The 18,272-nt window shown below is 44.9% G+C and overlaps 1 long non-coding RNA gene across 1 annotated transcript; it reads right to left on the reverse strand.

The window, feature by feature from the left end:
• Window positions 1–15,340: 15,340 nt before the first annotated feature.
• Window positions 15,341–17,749, reverse strand: LOC132658619 (uncharacterized). Its single transcript, XR_009598477.1, has 2 exons — window positions 17,376–17,749; window positions 15,341–16,686 (listed from the first exon to the last, which is right to left on the reverse strand). It is a non-coding gene; the product is annotated as an uncharacterized LOC132658619 (long non-coding RNA).
• Window positions 17,750–18,272: the final 523 nt, after the last annotated feature.

An 18,272-nucleotide genomic window follows, 5' to 3' on the forward strand; every position in this document is an offset into this window, starting at 1 on the left:
CATAAATTTTCATTTTAATCTTCCATCCTCATGAGACGTGACATATATGTGGCTATCTTTGGATCTCTCGACTCAAACATCCACTTGCTCCCTGCACGGACCTAGGCCCGCAGAGGAACGAGACTGATAGCTCCGAAGTAAAAACAGCCACACAAAGTGAAGCTGCAATTGGAATATGGGGTGCTTTCAGAGGTTTGAGTGGTTTTGCTTTTTTTTTCCAATAAAACCTGTCTGAATCTTTTACACAGGACCAGAAAGGGACTCAAGACATCCAAACAAACAGGAATCACCTTTCGTTCCCATCCACAGCGCCCTCTGCTGGGTATCCAAGAGGTATCCCACAAGCCAACTTTGCTTCAGACCCATAACTACTTTAATATTCACTTTCTGGAGTAAAGTGAGGAAGGAAATTACATAGGTAAGAGCCATGTAAAAGGGAAAAAGACCTCACACAGCAAAAGTATCCACTAAATCTTTAATGAGTGAATGAATGAACATCTCTGAGTATGACACGGCACACAGGGGTTTTTTGAACCTAAGATTCTACATAACCAGCCAAAGCTTTGGCAAGATAAACTAAGCAGTGTCTTTTTAGTATCTTCTTAAAATATAGCAGCTATCATACATTTTTAAAGTAATAAAACTAAAGTATGGAAAATAAGAAATGGAAGTTCTCAAAGTCTAATTTCTTAGATGCTATCTCCCTTAACAGTGTGCTGCTTTTTCTTGGCAAGAATACTGGAGTGGGTTCCATATTCTTTATGCACACTTAAAATACATGTACGTATTTTTTATAAATGGAGTCCTATACTGCATTAATATTCTGTAAGTCACTTTTTTGGTCTTCTTGGCTGTACCACACAGCTTGCAGGATCTTAGTTCCCCAACCAGGTATCCAACCTTGGCGGTGGCAGTGAAAGCTCCAAGTCCTAACCACTGGAGGGTCAGAGAACTTCCTATAAGTCATTTTTTAAATCTAAGTATCTGTCACAGACATTTTCCCTGTCAGAATATGTCGTAACTATATCTCACTTCTTCAAAGGCTGAATAATATTCCATAAGTCACCTAGCTGATCCCCTATAGATGAAGTATAATTGTAAGGTTGAAAATATGGACACTCTTTAAAAATATGTATGGTCAAATTTGTCTCTAAATCGTTATACCACCATCATTGAGTACTCTTACTCTTCTTAATATGTGTGATATCATGGAGGAAATTCTATTTTGTTGTTTTAATTTGTATTAATTTGATTATCAGTGAGGATAAGCAGCATCTCTTCTGCTTAGGAGATATTTGTACGTTTTCTTCTATGAATTGTTTTTTCATATCCTTTTTCCATTTTAAATTGTATTAGCACTGAATCCAATTTAAAGCTTTAACATGTTAATTGCCTTCTTACTGATATGTAGACACTTAGACACTTCTTCGGAGAAGGCAATGGCACCTCACTCCAGTACTTTTGCCTGGAAAATCCCCTGGATGGAGGAGCCTGGTAGGCTGCAGTCCATGGGGTGGCTAAGAGTCAGATACGACTGAGCGACTTCACTTTCACTTTTCACTTTCACGCACTGGAGAAGGAAATGGCAACCAACTCCAGTGTTCTTTCCTGGAGAATCCCAGGGACGGGGGAGCCTGGTGGGCTGCCGTCTATGGGGTCAGTCGCACAGAGTCGGACACGACTGAAGCGACTTAGCAGCAGTAGCAGCAGCAGACACTTATATTAACCTTTCTAAGTTACATGTGGTGAATATCTTTCCCAGCTTGATATGCTTTTTAAAGTTGGGGTTATATAGCTTTTAGTTATATAGAAGAGTTTTGTTTCAATGTTATCAAATATATCATTCTAAATCACTTGACTTCTAGGCCATATATCATTCTTTTTCAGTGCTTTGCTCACCCCAACATAATAAAAATATTTCCTATGTATTTACTAGTATTTAAAAGATTTTTTTATGCTTAGAACTGTAATTATTTCAAATTTACTTTTGTATATATGTGTTATAAGTTAAAGACATAACTTTCTTTTTAAATGTTTTAACTTCTTAAATCTTAGCTTCATTACTTTTTAATTTTACCAAATTGTGGCCAGATGTATAAAGATAATTTGTTCAATAATTTATCCTTTCTGCAGTGATGTAAAATACCTACTTTATCATCAACCAATTCTTCATGTACGTTGAAGGCTTTACGAGCAAAGACTGACGTTTTTAGAAGAAGAAGCAATTCTGCCCAAGACTGCAACACAAAAACCCTGGCTGCATCTCCAGGTCCCTGGCCTGCGGCATCTGGACTCAAGACAGTAACATCAGCTCTCAGCATCGCCTCATCTCTCGGTCTAATTCTGAGCCAACATCTCACTCTTTTCATTACTGTAACTTTATAATTCATTTTCCCATCCAGAAAAATAAAACTCCCCTTCATTCTTCCTTTTCAAAAGCTTCTTGGCTCTTCTAAGAGCATTTGCTTTTCCAGATGAACTTTAAAATCAAATCTGCAATACAGTGAGCCCCCTACACACAAACCTTCAAGTTGCGAACTTTCTAAGAAGCCAACACGTGTGCCAGCCCCTGTGTGCCAGCTGTTGTACTGTACCTCTGTACTTCTCAAGGTACTGCATTGCAAGATTAAAAAATGTTTTATTTAACTTTCGCCTTTGTTCTCTAGGTACTACTTGTGTGAAAAGTATTATAAGTCTATTACCATACAGTACTGTTGTGTTAGCGGTGTAGCTAGATCAATCGTGTTAGTTCAGCACCTAAGCTAATTTTGTTGGACGTAAACAAACAAATTGGACTTATGAACGCACTCTTGGACCAGAATTTGTTTGTACGTAAGGGACTTACCGCAGTACAATCATATACATTCTGCCTGAGAAGGTTTCCTCTTTTCCTCTGTCCGGAGTACACTAACTAAGCCTCTTCTCCGTACTGGCCATCGCATGTAGGGACCGCTCTTATACTGGTTCCAAACACCAGAGAGCCCACAGTCTAAGAAGGCATGGGCTAATAAATAGTACCTTTCTACAGTGGTGGGAGAAATGAAGGATGACCTGGATGCTCAAAGAAGAGTTGTCTAACCCAGATGTCCAGTCCAATTCAGTTCGGTCGCTCAGTCGTGTCCGACCCTTTGCAACCCCATGAACCACAGCACACCAGGCCTCCCTGTCCGTCACCAGCTCTCAGAGTTTACTCAAACTCATGTCCGTTGAGTCAGTGATGCCATCCAACCATCTCATCCTCTGTTGTCCACTTATCCTCCTGCCCTCAGTCTTTCCCAACATCAGAGTCTTTTCAAATGAGTCAGCTCTTCCCATCATGTGGCCAAAGTACTGGAGTTTCAGCTTCAGCATCAGGCCTTCCAATGAATATCCAGGACTGATCTCCTTTAGGAGGGACTGGTTGGATCTCCTTGCAGTCCAAGGGACTCTCAAGAGTCTTCTCCAACACCACAGTTCAAAAGCATCAATTCTTCGGTGCTCAGCTTTCTTTATAGTCCAACTCTCACATCCATATATGACTACTGGAAAAACCATAGCTTTGACTAGATGGACCTTTGTTGACAAAGTAATAGCTCTGCTTTTTAATATGCTGTCTAGGTTGGTCATAACTTTCCTTCCAAGGAGTAAGCGTCTTTTAATTTCATGGCTGCAATCACCATCTGCAGTGATTTTGGAGCCCAAAAAAGTAAAGCCACCCAGATGTAGAGCTTCAGAAAGGTTTCCATAGGAAGTGACATCTAATTGTTGATGGAAACAATTATGGAAGTTAGCCAGAGAAAACAGAAGGAGGAGAGTATTTCAGGGAGGCAGAATAACAGGACCATCGGGAAGAGAAGGCACATTGAACCGCAAGACCTGAAATATCCAGGGTGACTGGAAAATGGCAGCCACGGCCAGGGGCCTAACAAGCTGTATGAAGGTGTCTGTGTTCTTTCCCAGGAGTAATGGACTGCCTTTAAAAGGGTTTTGAGCAGACAAGAGTAAAGGAAATGAGACATTGCATAGTCATTGAGTACCCAAGCATGCCCCCTCTTCCCAGAGAAGGCTAGCACTAAGGAAGCATTACCATGGACCAGTTCTGGCTGATGCACTGTGAGTGGAAGTGATCCGTGGCATCCTTATGACGAAGCATGTTAAAACTGACCCTCCCGTCCTGGTTGCCACAGCAACCTGGAAACCACATACAGAGGCGTCGGCTTCCCAAGATGGAAGTGGCCTGGATCACTAGGTCCCTGCGTGGAGGACAGTGTTCTGAAGACTGGCCCAACCCACACCAGAATTTTCACGAACAAGAAAGAACTCTTTATTGTGTAAGCCATGGAGTTCTAAGGTTTATTTATTGCTACAGTACAGCTTGGTGCTAACCTGACTAATAAAGTCTCCAAATATGCAATCTGATGACTGAGGATCCAGCTTTTCAGAGCTCCCCAACATCATTGAAAGTCCTCATCTTCAGAAACTAAATACTCCTTCCTCTTTGGGGGAGAAAATGACTAATGCAGACAAGGCTATCCCTGTGCCTTAGGGGTTTGCAAGCTAATCCATTAATGAACACTTTGCACTACTGAGCGGGTGTGAGGTGCTTCCTACAGAGAATGTGAGTGATCCACAACTTTCCACTCTCTCTCTCCTGTTTCACAGTTGTACCTTCCTTTCTCATGTCCATTTGTCCCTTCATCCCTGACCTGTTTCCTATCTTCCTTGAGCAGTAAGATGGTCCTGGCTGGTCCCTCAAGGGTGGGCATGCGGCAGCTACAACCACAAGCATGCCTTTCCCTCCAGCCCCGCTGCACCTCCACACAAAGTGGACAGACTCCTGAGCACTTCTGCACCTGCGGGCAGAGAGATCCAAGTGCACATCCAACCGGCTCACTTCTTCTTTGTATGAAGTTTGAGAGTTGCTTAACTTCTCTGAGATTTCTTTTCCTAGTCTGCAAAATGAGGATAGCAACTTGCTTGAGAGTGTTACAGAGGCTCAGAGGAAATAATAAGTATAAAGTTCCCAGCACCGTGCCTGGCACAGAATAGGAACTTCCTAAAAATGTGTGTCTTTTGCTCTTTCTCCTGAAGGAGAAACTGACTCCTCTCAGATCTCCATGATTTAATCCTACATCTACTTATATCGGCCTTTTGATGGACAAAACTGCATCCTTAGGTCTGTAGGGGACGCAAATGATCGGACAATGTAGCTGGGGAGGCTAGACATACACACAGGGAAAAGTTAGCGAGTTTATTAATTAGATGTGTATATACCCAAGTGTTTAATTAATATGAGCGATGAAAAGTGTGTTAGTTGCTCAGTATCCGACTCTTTGCGACCCTATGGACTGTAGCCCACCAGGCTCCTTTGTCCTTGGGATTTCCCAGACAAGAATCCTGCCATTTCCTACAGAGTGTCCTAAGAGGTTCTCATGGCTCTGCAAACATCATCTGCTAATGCCCTCAAACTTCTAAATGGGTGGTGTCAGCTTCTTATTGGGAATCTCACCTTACTCAGCTTACTCAGCTCACATGTGCTGTGGCCTAGATGAACAATGCCTTTCAAAAATCTCACAATAGAGGGTATCATTTAGCAAATGTATAGAAATATTGAATCACTATCATATGCACTTGGAACTAGTACAGTGTTGTAGGTCAATTATACTTCAATTTCAAAAAAAAGAGAAAATAAAGGATGTAATTACAGTATTCTAGTAGGTTCTGTCTGCAGTGAATAACAGTTACATTATTATTATCTTGCAAACACTAATTATTTTTAAATAATTATATAAATTATAAATTATAAATAAAAATAAATAATTATTTTTAAATAATTTAATTATTATTAAACACATAATTAAAAATAGGATAATTTGGGAGAGAGAATGAGGAAGGAGAGGTGGGTTAAATCTTCATCTCTTATAACATTGATAAATTTAAAAATTGTTTCTTTCTTTTCTTTTTGTTGTATCTCTGTAAGATGACAGGTGTTAACTAAACCTATGGTAGTAATCATTTTACAATTCACATAAATCACACCATCATACTGTACACCTTAAATTTTACAGCAATGTTTGCCAATGATTTCTCAATATAACTAGAGCTGGGGGGGATCTAACAAAGCTCCAGCCACCATTCCCAAAGGAGAACATGAATTATAGTGTGATCCTATCACATTGAGTATGCAAAAATATGCAAAGTTGCATATCAGCATAATATGTCCACTGGCTGAAGATTCTCATATCAAATGACATATTCACAGGCCACGATAAAAGCAAAACAAATTAATAGTGACTAGGTAAAAATGTTCACTTCATCTTCTTTTCCAAACTCTCCAGGTACATGGGCATCCCTGGTGGCTCAGCTGGTAAAGAATCTGCTTGCAATGCGGGAGACCTGGGTTTGATCCCTGGGTTGGGAAGATCCCCTGGAGAAGGGAACAGCTACCCACGCCAGTATTCTGGCCTGGAGAATTCCATGGACTATATAGTCCATGGGGTTGCAAAGAGTCAGACATGACTGAGGGACTTTCAATTTCATGGAAACGGAATGGCAGGTTGATTATTCTTCAAACTTTAAGGTAAACGCGAGCCAATAGTGTGACACAGTTGCCAAAAAGACAATGAGATCTCAGGATGGATGAATTAGTAGAAGTATAATGTCATAAACAAAGGAGGTGGTGGGTCTCCAGATGTGAGCACTGTGTGGGGCCCACAGTATGGCTGAGTGGCTCCTGCAGGAGGCAACCGCGTTCCTCCTTCACCACAGAAAGCGGTGAGGACAGTCAGACGATAAGACAACGGAAACACCAGTGTCATCTGTAAACACAGAAAGGACCTCAGAAACCTGGATTTTTTCATAGAGTTCCAAAGGACAACACCGAGACTAAGAGGCATGATTGATAGGGAGCCGATTTTTAGCCAAATGCGAGGGAGGCCTTTCCAACAAAGAAGACTATTCAAACACTGGAACCATCTCATGAGGTGGTGGGCTCTCCTAGCACTGAAATTTTCCTACAAAGGTGTCTTTCCACTTTTTTTTTTTTTTTTGCTGTGTGGAACTTTAGAGGAACGTGAGATTCTTCAAGCTTCAAGTCAGGTCCTCCCTGAGGACAGAAAGGTTAGGCCAGTTGGCCTCAAATGACTGCATACAAGCTAACCCCAAATTCTAGCTTCCTTGGATAATATGTTCCCCTATTACAAAGGTTAAGAGTTCCCCTGCTCAGATTTTAACAACATGATGGACATGAGTTTGAGTAAACTCTGGCAGTTGGTGATGGGCAGGGAAGCCTGGCTGTGCTGCAGTCCATGGGGTCCCAAAGAGTCAGACACAACTGAGTGACTGAACTGAACGGAACCAAACCAGATCACTAAGTTTCCCACTCTTTCTTTCCCAACTGGGAAAAGATCCTGTGCTCACCCGCCTTTGTGGGGCTCTGCCCACCCCAACCCCCATCCCCAAAGTCACACCAGCTCTCTTGCTAAAAGCTGCGGACTATCAACCTCATCATTTATAATGCAGAAAGAGAACCATTGATTTTGTTCTGATCAGTCATCACAAGGCCTCTCTCTCACATGTACTTAAAACACTGCGGTTTCTCCAAAAACAGAAAGCTTTCCTTTCTATGGGAGAGTCTCAGTAGCTCTCTGAACAGACACCAGCTGGGCCAACAGTGCAGAGAATTTCGGGGAGCTGCCAGAGGACCACCACACACTCAGCCACCACCCGGCAGCTGTCCGCCCAGTGGCCAGATTACAAACGGCGGTGGAGTGATTCCTTTTGATCTAACAGGGATGCTTCTGTTTCTGAAGAGGATGTTCCAGCTAGCTTGATGATTAGTCACAAAGCTCGAAAGTGATAAACGTTCCATAGAATCAGCCCGTGGGTCTCTCTTCCAGGACTAGGACTGCTCGGAGCCTGAGCATCAGCTCTGCAACAAGAGATAGAAACACAGCTGGCCTCCAGGTAAGGGGCCGGTATGAAAGGCTTCCCAACCCCCCCACCAAGTCCTCATTTCTCCACAGCCTTCACTGCCCACCTGTGCAGCCCTGCTGGGGGGATAAGGCCTTCTGTCCTTTACAACATTAAGCAGGTCAACACAGAAGGCAGCACGCATGAAAGCATAGATCGCCTCTTGCTCCTAAGAATTCCTGGAATCCTTAGAATTCCCAGCAGCTGTTTAACAGGGTATATTTCCTGGTGGCTCAGACAGTAAAGAATCTTCCCACAAAGCAAGAAACCTGGGTTCTATCCCTGGGTGGGAAGACTCCTGGAGGAGGGCATGGCAACCCACTCCAGTATTCTTGACCTGGAGAATTCCATGGACAGAGGAGCCTGGTGGGCTGCAGTCCATGGGGTCGCAGAGAGTCAGACACGACTGAGTGACTAATACCCACACATGCCCACCCACCTTCTCTGATTGCTGAGGCTGGATGAGATGGGGTGAAGATAAGATGAATGAATGACTCCTGTGAGATGGCAGACTGTTGAGTAACCAGTTGGCATTCTCCCCTTAAGGAATGTTCTAGTGTTGGGGCAATGCAAATTTGAGAAGGGCTGCAGCCTTCTTGTGTGCTGGGGGAAGCTGGCTGCTGCTGCTGCTATGTAGCTTCAGTTGTGTCCCCAACTCTTTCTGCCTCTGTAGGCCGCCAGGCTCCTCTGTCTATAGGATTCTCCAGGCAAGAATACTGGAGTGAGTTGCCATGCCCTCCTCCAGGGGATCTTCCCGACCCAGGGATCAAACCCGCATCTCCTACCTCTCCTGCACTAGCAGGCGGGTTCTGGGAAGAGCCACCAGGGAAACCCCAGGCAAAGCAAGCGGGTCAGAGGCTTTTGCTAAGCAGAGAGTTTCCTTGTAGCTGGCTCTGGGAGTATCCCCAGCTCAAAGCACCAGCAGGCACTGCAGCAAAAGGAAGTGACTGGAACAGGGTCTTCTTGCAGGTCTGACCCTAGGCACAGTCAGCCCTCCAGACAGGCCACAGTGAACTTGGAGCCTGTCTCCTCTGGGGGGCAGGACCGCTTGACTGCTTGTTTTGCAGGAGGAAGTAGGAAGCCATGTTTTTATCTGGCATCTTCTCACTAAGTGGAGTCAAAGCCCTTTTCTATCCCTGGATATTGTGGTTGCCTTGACTGGGTAGTGTCTTTACATTCCAAATTGCCAGCTACAGACACTTTTATTTATTTGCAATCTGTCTTTAAACATGCTGGAACACACTCAAAGGAAGCTGAGCCTCATTCTTTTTCCGGGCAGTGCCAAGTTCAGGCTGCAGAACCCTGACCACATTACTAAAGTTGGGTCCACCTGGGCCAGGTCTTAATGCTGAACACTGACCAGAGGCTTTTAAATACAGGACTCAGTGAAAACAGAAGAACTATTAAACCCTCCTTGTAAACAGAAAGCTAAATTCTATGTATATTGGGTCTCTCGCGGTGTGTTGCACTAGTCGCTCAGTCGTGTCTGACTCTTTGTGACCCCGTGGACTCCTCTGTCCATGGGATTTCTCAAGCAAGAATACTCGAGTGGGTTGCCATTCCCTTCTCCAGGGGATCTTCCCAGCACAGGGATTGAACCCCGGTGTCCTGCCTTACAGGAAGATTCTTTAGCGTCTGAGTCACCAGGAGGTGACTTAGGCATTGGTGACATCCACATCGGAAACTCACGTTTATCAAGAAACTGATATCAACAAGGGGTGTGACCCAGAGCAACAAGGAGCTACCTCCTCTTCTTTGAAGAGAGAAAAGGAGCCAAGCTCAACAAGGACAGAATCTGGAAAGACGTGGTGGGGAGGGACAGTGGGAGGCACGTGAGCAGAGAGGGCACACATCTTGGGCACAGGTGATATAGGCAGCCTTGGAGAAGCCGCATTCGACTGTCACTGAGACCCAGGGACCGCGTCTCACCTTCTCTCCACGCTCTGCCCTTTGCCCTTCCTCCGCTCTTCCAGACCTTCAGGGGGAAGCCCCTGGGTCGTGGGGCACTGTCCAAGCTCCAGGCACCTGTGTCCTATCCCTGGACACAGCAGAGGGAGTCGCTGACTTCCCTGGGTCAGGGCAACGCACTGGCCGCGATGGTTCAGCCCCACCCTTACGCCAGTTTCTACCTGCTCCCCCTGGAGGGCCGCCCTGGTCGTCTGCTCTGGATCCGATCCCAGGGACCCTGCACGTCCTCTTCTCCACACCCTGCATCCTAGGGACCTAAGTTTTGGTCTCTCCTTACGCGTTGCCCCTAGTTTTCCTTCTGAATCAATTGTAGGTCTTCCTCACCTGTGTCTGCTTTCCTTAGACTGACAAGCGTCCACAGCCACCTTGGGCTTCCCTGGTGGCTCAGCTGGTAAAGAATCCACCTGCCGTGCGAGAGACCTGGGTTCAATCCCTGGGTTGGGAAGATTCCCTGTAGAGGGGAAAGGCTACCCACTCCAGTATTCTGGCCTGGAGAACTCCATGGACTGTATTAGCCCATGGGGTCGCAAAGAGTCGGACACGACTGAGCTACTTTCACTTTGACAGTCTGTAAAGAATGAATCTTCCCACAAATCAAGAGACCTGGGTTATATCCCTGGGGGGGGGAAGATCCCCTGGAGAAGGGAATGGCCAACCACTCCAGGATTCTTGACCTGGAGAATTCCATGGACAGAGGAGCCTGGTGGGCTGCAGTCCACGGGGTCACAGAGAATGGGACGTGACTGAGAGACCAATACCCACACATGCCCACCCGCCTTCTCTGATTGCTGAGGCTGGATGAGATGGGGTGAAGATAAGATGAATGAATGACTCCTGTGAGATGGACTGTTGAATAACCAGTTGGCATTCTCCCCTTAAGGAATGTTCTAGTGTTGGGGTAACGCAAGTTTGAAAAGGGCTGCAGCCTCCTTTCACTCACTTTCACAGCCACTTTGCTGAAAACCTGAGCAAACAAAGCCCAGAGCTCTGGCTCCCTCTCCATCCCCTGTCCTCTCTCTGACAGCCATATGCTCCATGACAGGCAATGCCCTGCGTGTTCCAGGAGAGGGATCATTGGGGAGAAGCATTTCTCTGCTGGGTTCCGAGCTGGAACGTTTCCTTTCATGTGGAGCCATAAATACTATGACATGTTGGGAAGGGAAAGTCAACAACAGCTGGCATGAGATGTGAAGGCGGGGAGAGGATCCCTCCGTGAGTCCCCAACTTTGAACTTGGATGACTGGATAGATGGCAGGTGAGGGAAAAAAGACAAAAAAGAAGGAGATGTGGGTGGACATCCATGTGGAATCTTCCCTCAAACGTAACAGCTACCTGGAATGTTGTTAATCATCCCCTTGCTTCATCACGGGCCTTCCCTGGTGGCTCAGCTGCTAAAAAATCTGCCTGCAGTGTGGGAGACCTGGGTTCAATCCCTGGGTTGGGAAGATCCCCTGGAAAAGAGAATGGCTACCTAATCCAGTATTCTGGCCTAGAAAACTCCATGGACGGTATATAGTCCATACAGTCACAAAGAGTCAGACACGACTGAGAGACTTCCACTTTCACTTTGCTTCATTATATGTATACAGTAGTGAATTAGGAAATGTTTAACAATCAGTTCCCCAAAAATTAAATGTGTGCCGGCATCCCTCCTAGTTTGTTAGAAGTTTTTTGATACAAAGAATTATAGCACACAATTTATAAATTATAATAAAATATATATAATATCCCTTATCATAAATCTATACAGATTCTCAAAGAATGTTTTTGTTGATTTTTGCCAAACCTTCATAATTGCCACCAATGTATGATTGCAACCAAAGAACCAATGACAGGTTTCAGGATGAAGGTGGGCTGATTTTTTTTTTTTTACATTGATAAGTAAAAAGAAAGCAAAATGACAAAGACACGTGGTAGAAAATCACTTTTTCATCAATCATGAAAGCAATTGCTTTGTTGAGTCAGATAGCTTTCAAATACTGGAAGACTGTTTCCTCCATTTCTGTGTGATTCACAATGTCACAGACAGGACAAACTTTTAAGCTTAATCTGTTTATCATTACTAACATTTTGCCCACCGTTCTGTTATGTCAGTCTGATCAACCAAAACCATCAAGCCCTGATGTGCAGCATTTGCCAATTTCTTTCATATAAATAGTGGCCCATTTCAAGCTACCAAGGTGATGTCACCGAATGTTGAATTGTAAAGAGATACAAGTAGCATGCCAGCTTATAGGATCTTCACCACACAGATGCAAGAAGTACAATAATTAAGAGGTGACGAGTCAGAGTATTTATTACTGTCCTCTTTGCTATAATTTACTTTATTGTAAGTTTATATGATTTAATTTTTTAATAACTGCTGTGTTTAACAACTGGCTTGCTAAATTCCTGAGAATCTAACTATTGGATCTCACAAGCCAGTTTCTCAAGCTAGTTTTGGCACACCTGAATGGTCAAATAATACGTTGTTTAGTTTTGTTCCTAATAAAAAATGGCACCATGTTGGAAATTCCCTGGTGGTCCAGTAATTAGGACTCTGTGCTCTCACGGCCTGGAGAAGGCGATGGCACTCCACTCCAGTACTCTTGCCTGGAAAATCCCATGGATGGAGGAGCCTGGTAGGCTGCAGTCCATGGGGTCGCGAAGAGTCGGACACGACTGAGCGACTTCACTTTCATGCATTGGAGAAGGAAATGGCAACCCACTCCAGTGTTCTTGCCTAGAGAATCCCAGGGACGGGGGAGCCTGGTGGGCTCCTGTTTATGGGGTCACACAGAGTCGGACACGACTGAAGTGACTTAGCAACAGTAGCAGCAGCAGCTCTCACAGCCAAGGGCCCAGGTCAGTCCCCAGTCTGAGAACTAAGATGGCACAAGCATGCGGTGCGGCCAAAATAAAAATGGCCCATGTTGTAAGTAATCTCTTGGGAGATGCTTTGTCCCTCACCTTAGTGTTACTCTTGTCTCAGGACACTCAGCACCATCCCATCCCCTTCGCTCTCATCGCTGTCACAGGAAGCAGAGGCCTGAGGACCACAACTCCCAGAATCCCTTGCCAACAGGATCCTGCTCTGTGACCATTGACGGGTGGGCAGCGGGGACAAAGGCGGACGTCACTCTTCCTTAGGCAGCAACGGTGTCTGCAGTAGCCATAGCGGCTTCCTGCTGTATCCTGGTTTCCGAGGAGCACCCCCACCTCTGGATGTCGCCCCCCTCCCATCCCTTCCAGCAATTTCATAGGACTTGATTTCCTGTACTAAATCCTTCCTGCCGGGACTATGTAGAGGGTTTCTGGGCTTCGGGTTAAAAGAATAGGATTTATTCATGTTGACGCATATTCCCTAAGACCAGTTTTCACTGTAGCGTAACAGTCCATGCTCTGATGGTATCACACAGGATTCTGCATAGTTAGGCTCCATTTTACATACTGCCTGCCCAGCTTTGGCACTTTCAGTACAGCAGGTACTGCCCAGACGATACTACCACAGGCAACACGTGACGTGCCATGGTGTTTGCCCACATGGTCCTCACGCTCACTCACTGGACTCATCATTCCTGCCCTTACCACCTCCTCCATCTTCTTCCGTAGATGGATCCTGGATCCTGCTTTCCAGTCCATCAACCTTGGCCAAACATACTATCGGGTATTAAAGGAGGGTCTGTTGGTGATAGTATTCAACCCTGAATATCCACTGGAAAGACTGATGCTGAAGCTGAAGCTCCAATACTTGGCCACCTGATGCGAAGAGTCGACTCACTGGAAAAGACCCTGATGCTGGGAAAGATGGAACGCAGGAGGAGAAGGGGCCCGTGGAGGATGAGATGATTGGATGGCATCACCAACTCAATGGACATGGGTTTGAGCAGACTCCAGGAAATAGTGAAGGACAGCGAAGCCTGGCATGCTTGGAGGTCCATGGGGTCGCAAAGAGTCGGAACAAATGAGCGACTGAACAGCTATAATGGGTGATAAAGAAGTCTGGTTCCTGTGGGTCAGGACAGGGTTACAGTCACAGCATGGAAGAAAATCATATAATAAAAACATAGCTCATCTGCTCACAGTAAATCACTATGAAAGCTGACAACTGTGCCCTGAGGAGGCAACCTCACCCCCCTTGTTCCCCAGCACTGAGAACCACCAGTGTAGCCCATCCAAAGGGTGAGAGTGAGAACAAGCAAAGAGGCCATCACTAAATTATAACCTAGCGTCGTCCAGGACTTTAATGCACTGGACAGAGACCTAAGCGTCTGCACTGCCTTTTCACAGCTGACAGTAAACAGAGCTGTGAGAGCACCATAGAAGCCGCTGGGTGGGGGCAGCAGTTAAATCCCTCCAGTCACACCCTCTAGGAATCTGAGGGGTGTGTGGGGTAAATGGCTCACCCAAATGGAATAGTCTGGACATGAACCCAGAACTGTGGGTTTCCAACCCTCTGTTCTGAAGTAATAGCCTGCTCTTATAATCCCACAAAGAAAGGGGAAGACAGACTGGGGGTTAGAATTAAGGGAATGGGAAATCAGGCTGACTCTTACGTGGAAAAAACAAAAAATTACATATCAGTACTAGTACCTGGTGGCTCAGATGGTAAAAAATCTGCCTCCAATCCAGGAGACCTGGGTTCGATCCCTGGGTCGGGAAGATCCCCTGGAGGAGGGCACTGCCATATTCCTGCCTGGAGAATCCCATGGACAGAGGAGCCTGGCGGGCTGCAGTCCATGGGGTCGCAAAGAGTCGGACAGGACTGAGCGACTAACACTTCCCCTTTTTCACTTTTCACCAGTCTCTTAAGAGTTAAAAATATAAAAGCCTTTAGATATTTCATGTGGGCCAATGAGTACCAGAATTTGTATCAGCGTGGACTTTAATTCCTACATAAAAAGCTTCAGTACAAGCCCTCATGAGGGGCTCTCTTTTCTGCATCCAGAAAAGTGCTCACCATCCAGGACAGAAAAGAGAGAAGCGCCAAAACCTAGTTCAGCGAAAGCCGTTGTGAACTTCAGTGGAGTACCTCTGCCACCTGGTGGCGAGTTGAAGAATTGTCCTTCAAACGTGCAAAGCCACGAGGTCCTTCGCAATGTGCGTTTGACTAAATGCCTCCTCGGCTGAGTCAGACACGAATCCATGCTCCAAACAGACTAACCAGATTGACACCAGATTTTAGCAAGTTGGAGAGCAGAAAAACTACTGATTACATATGGAATTACAAAGCTTGAGCAACTCCTAAAGAAAAAACATTATTTTGACTTTAAACTTTCCCTGAGAAGCTAACATTCCCCTCATCCTAATTCTCAGAAATATTTCAGTGAACTATAATGTTTTGTTTTGGAGGCAGAGAAAGACAGCAAGAAAGAAGGCAGGGGAAAAAGAAGAAATGGAAAAGAGGGGTCACTCCCGCCATATGTAGCTCCAAAACCCATAATTCTTTTAAATACATGTTTTTATTAGCCAAAGATGTTTAAACGTGTGAATCAGGTTCTCTCAGGAATCCAGAAAAACATCATCTGAAAAAAATGAATAATGATTTCTTCAGTTCAGTTCAGTTCAGTCGCTCAGTCGTGTCCGACTCTTTGCGACCCCTTGAATCGCAGCACGCCAGGCCTCCCTGTCCATCACCATCTCCCGGAGTTCACTCAGACTCACGTCCATCGACTTGGTGATACCATCCAACCATCTCATCCTCTGTCATCCCCTTCTCCTCCTGCCCCCAATCCCTCCCAGCATCAGGGTCTCTTCCAATGAGTCAGCTCTTCCCAGCAAGTGGCCAAAGGATTGGAGTTCCAGCTTCAGCATCAGTCCCTCCAATGAATATTTAGGACTGATTTCCTTTAGGATGGGCTGGTTGGATCTCCTTGCAGTCCAAGGGGCTCTCAAGAGCCTTCTCCAACACCACAGTTCAAAAGCATCAATTCTTCGGCGCTCAGCTTTCTTCACAGTCCAACTCTCACATCCATACATGGCCGCAGGAAAAACCATAGGCTTGACTAGATGGACCTTTGTTAGCAAAGTAATGTCTCTGCTTTTCAACATGCTCTCTAGGTTGGTCATAACTTTTGTTCCAAAGAGTAAGCGTCTTTTAATTTCATGGCTGCAATCACCATCTGCAGTGATTTTGGAGCCCAAAAAAATAAAGTCTGACACTGTTTCCACTGTTTCCCATCTATTTCCCATGAAGTGATTTCTTAGCTAACATCATAAATCTACTTAAAAGTGGGATTAGTGACCAATACTAAGATACATATACATAACTCATGTTGGTAAAAAAAATAATAATTTCCTCCAATTGTTTTATATTTCAAATATAATTGTCTCATGTCTACGTTCCTCAAACCTTTAAACTATTCTCTTCCTCTGTGCAGTTATATCATAGAAAAACTTATAACACATTTTCATTAATCTGATATTTTCTTGAGCATCTGCTGTGTATCAGGCATTGGAATACAGCAGTGAATGAGAGATATCCTAATCCCATGGGGGTCACACTTCAACAGGGAGAAAGGTGAACCACAGCCGCTGTGTACGGTGTTAAGCATCATCTCCTTTAATTCTCACAGCTCTGTGTGGTCAGTTTTATTAATCCCATCTTATACACGAGGAAACAGAAGCTTGGAGAGATTCAGTGGACTGTCCAAGAACTCAGAAGATCAAATGACAGAAGCAGGATTCAAAATCAGATATATCTTGGGACTTCCCTCGTGGTCCAGTGGTTAAGACTATGCTCTTCCAAAGCAAGGGGTTTGGGTTCCATTTCTGGTTGATTTCCACATGCTGCATGGAGTGTCAAAAAAAGAAAAAAGAGAGAGAGAATCAGATATATCTTCTCCAAAGCCCTGCTCTCAACACCTGTACCACCCAGTCACAAGTTCTCAACAAGTGCCCTGAGAACTGATATGGCCAGAGCTTGATGCCAGACCCTGAGGGGTAATTAGTACATGAGGCTTCCAGCTCAAGAACACAGTCCTCCACCCACCAGAATTCTTTTAAAATAACAAATTATCCCAAATTCCATTCCAGCATGCTGGAGGTGGTGGGGGAAGAATCATTCTTAAAATTACAATTTAAAATGTATAATAAAAGTGACAGTCTCAACAAAAAAAGATTATCATTAAGAGAAGATCTGGCAATTTCCTCCGTAGAGGGAAGGAAAGTCAGGTTTGGAGCCACAGATTCTAAATTCACAGATTCCTCCCTCGTGATGTTGAAGGCCAATGGCTGGAATTTCCAGGTGGCCAAACACGACAACTGAAGTGGAGATCTTGTTTCTGCACCAAGAGCGCATTCTGAAAGGCTCAGGGAGGCAGAATGGACAAGGAGGAATGAGAAACTACAAAAGACACTCCACTTGAACGGAAGGAACGTCAGCACTTCTGGATATCACCTGCCCCTAGGGCGAGTATCTAGACTGCATCTCAAGAAAACTGGAGTTGACCTCCGAAGAGGATCCCCATGGTACACACCGCAGTTTAAAGCCCATTCCTCCTGGCCATTTCCGGCAAACCTCTGATTTCCACTTCTTGTCTGAAATGCACTGCTCGCTTGGCCAAAGCCAGGAGACCTGAGCACCTCCTAGGACAAATGTTGATCTAAAGGAAATGTCCTAAGTGATTGGTGGTATTTATCCAGGTATTATTTCCACCACCTGCGCTGAGTTTACCAAGCAGGTGGGGAGGGTTGCTCCCTCCTGGGTGTTCCACTCAAGTTGCCTGGATACCACTTGTTATGTTCAACAGGGAACATAAGTATAATTGTTCCTCTCTTCACTTGAACCCTAAGGATTCTAAATTAGATCGTATCGCTGAGCCACAGGAAGGAACCCTGTGCACATGAACTCTGTGCGGCTGACCAGAGCTGCCCTCTGAAACCAGAGGCAGCGAGCTTTGCAATCGAGAAGATGTTTCAGGGTCTCGCCAAACAAGCCAACATTCCAGAACCCGCCCTCTTGGCAGCCGTCAGTTTTGCTGCGATCACTCTTAATTGTTCGTGATACTAAGGAGCAGATCTCCGAGGTCTCATTCCTTCTCTGCAGCCAAATTGCTGACGTACATTAAAAACACCCTCATAAGCGGCCATTTGTGGGCAAAACCATCATGCCCATTCCAAGACAGACTTGGCTTCCACAGACTGGAAAAAAGAAGAAACTGGAAAAATAATAATAATAATAAGCCCAGAGAAGAACACAATTATAATAAATGTAATACAAGGAGTAAAATTCAAAGTTTCAGCTACCAAAAAATCTTTGGCAAATCTTAAAATAAGATTACAAAACATCGTGGAAACGTGTAAAGTTATCTTTTTACGAAATCAACCTTTTTCTGGTTCTGTTTTCATCATAGCACTTGCACAACTATGATTCA

Source organism: Ovis aries, chromosome 1 (assembly GCF_016772045.2).
Source record: "Ovis aries strain OAR_USU_Benz2616 breed Rambouillet chromosome 1, ARS-UI_Ramb_v3.0, whole genome shotgun sequence".
In the NCBI taxonomy this organism is placed as follows: Eukaryota; Metazoa; Chordata; class Mammalia; order Artiodactyla; family Bovidae; genus Ovis; species Ovis aries.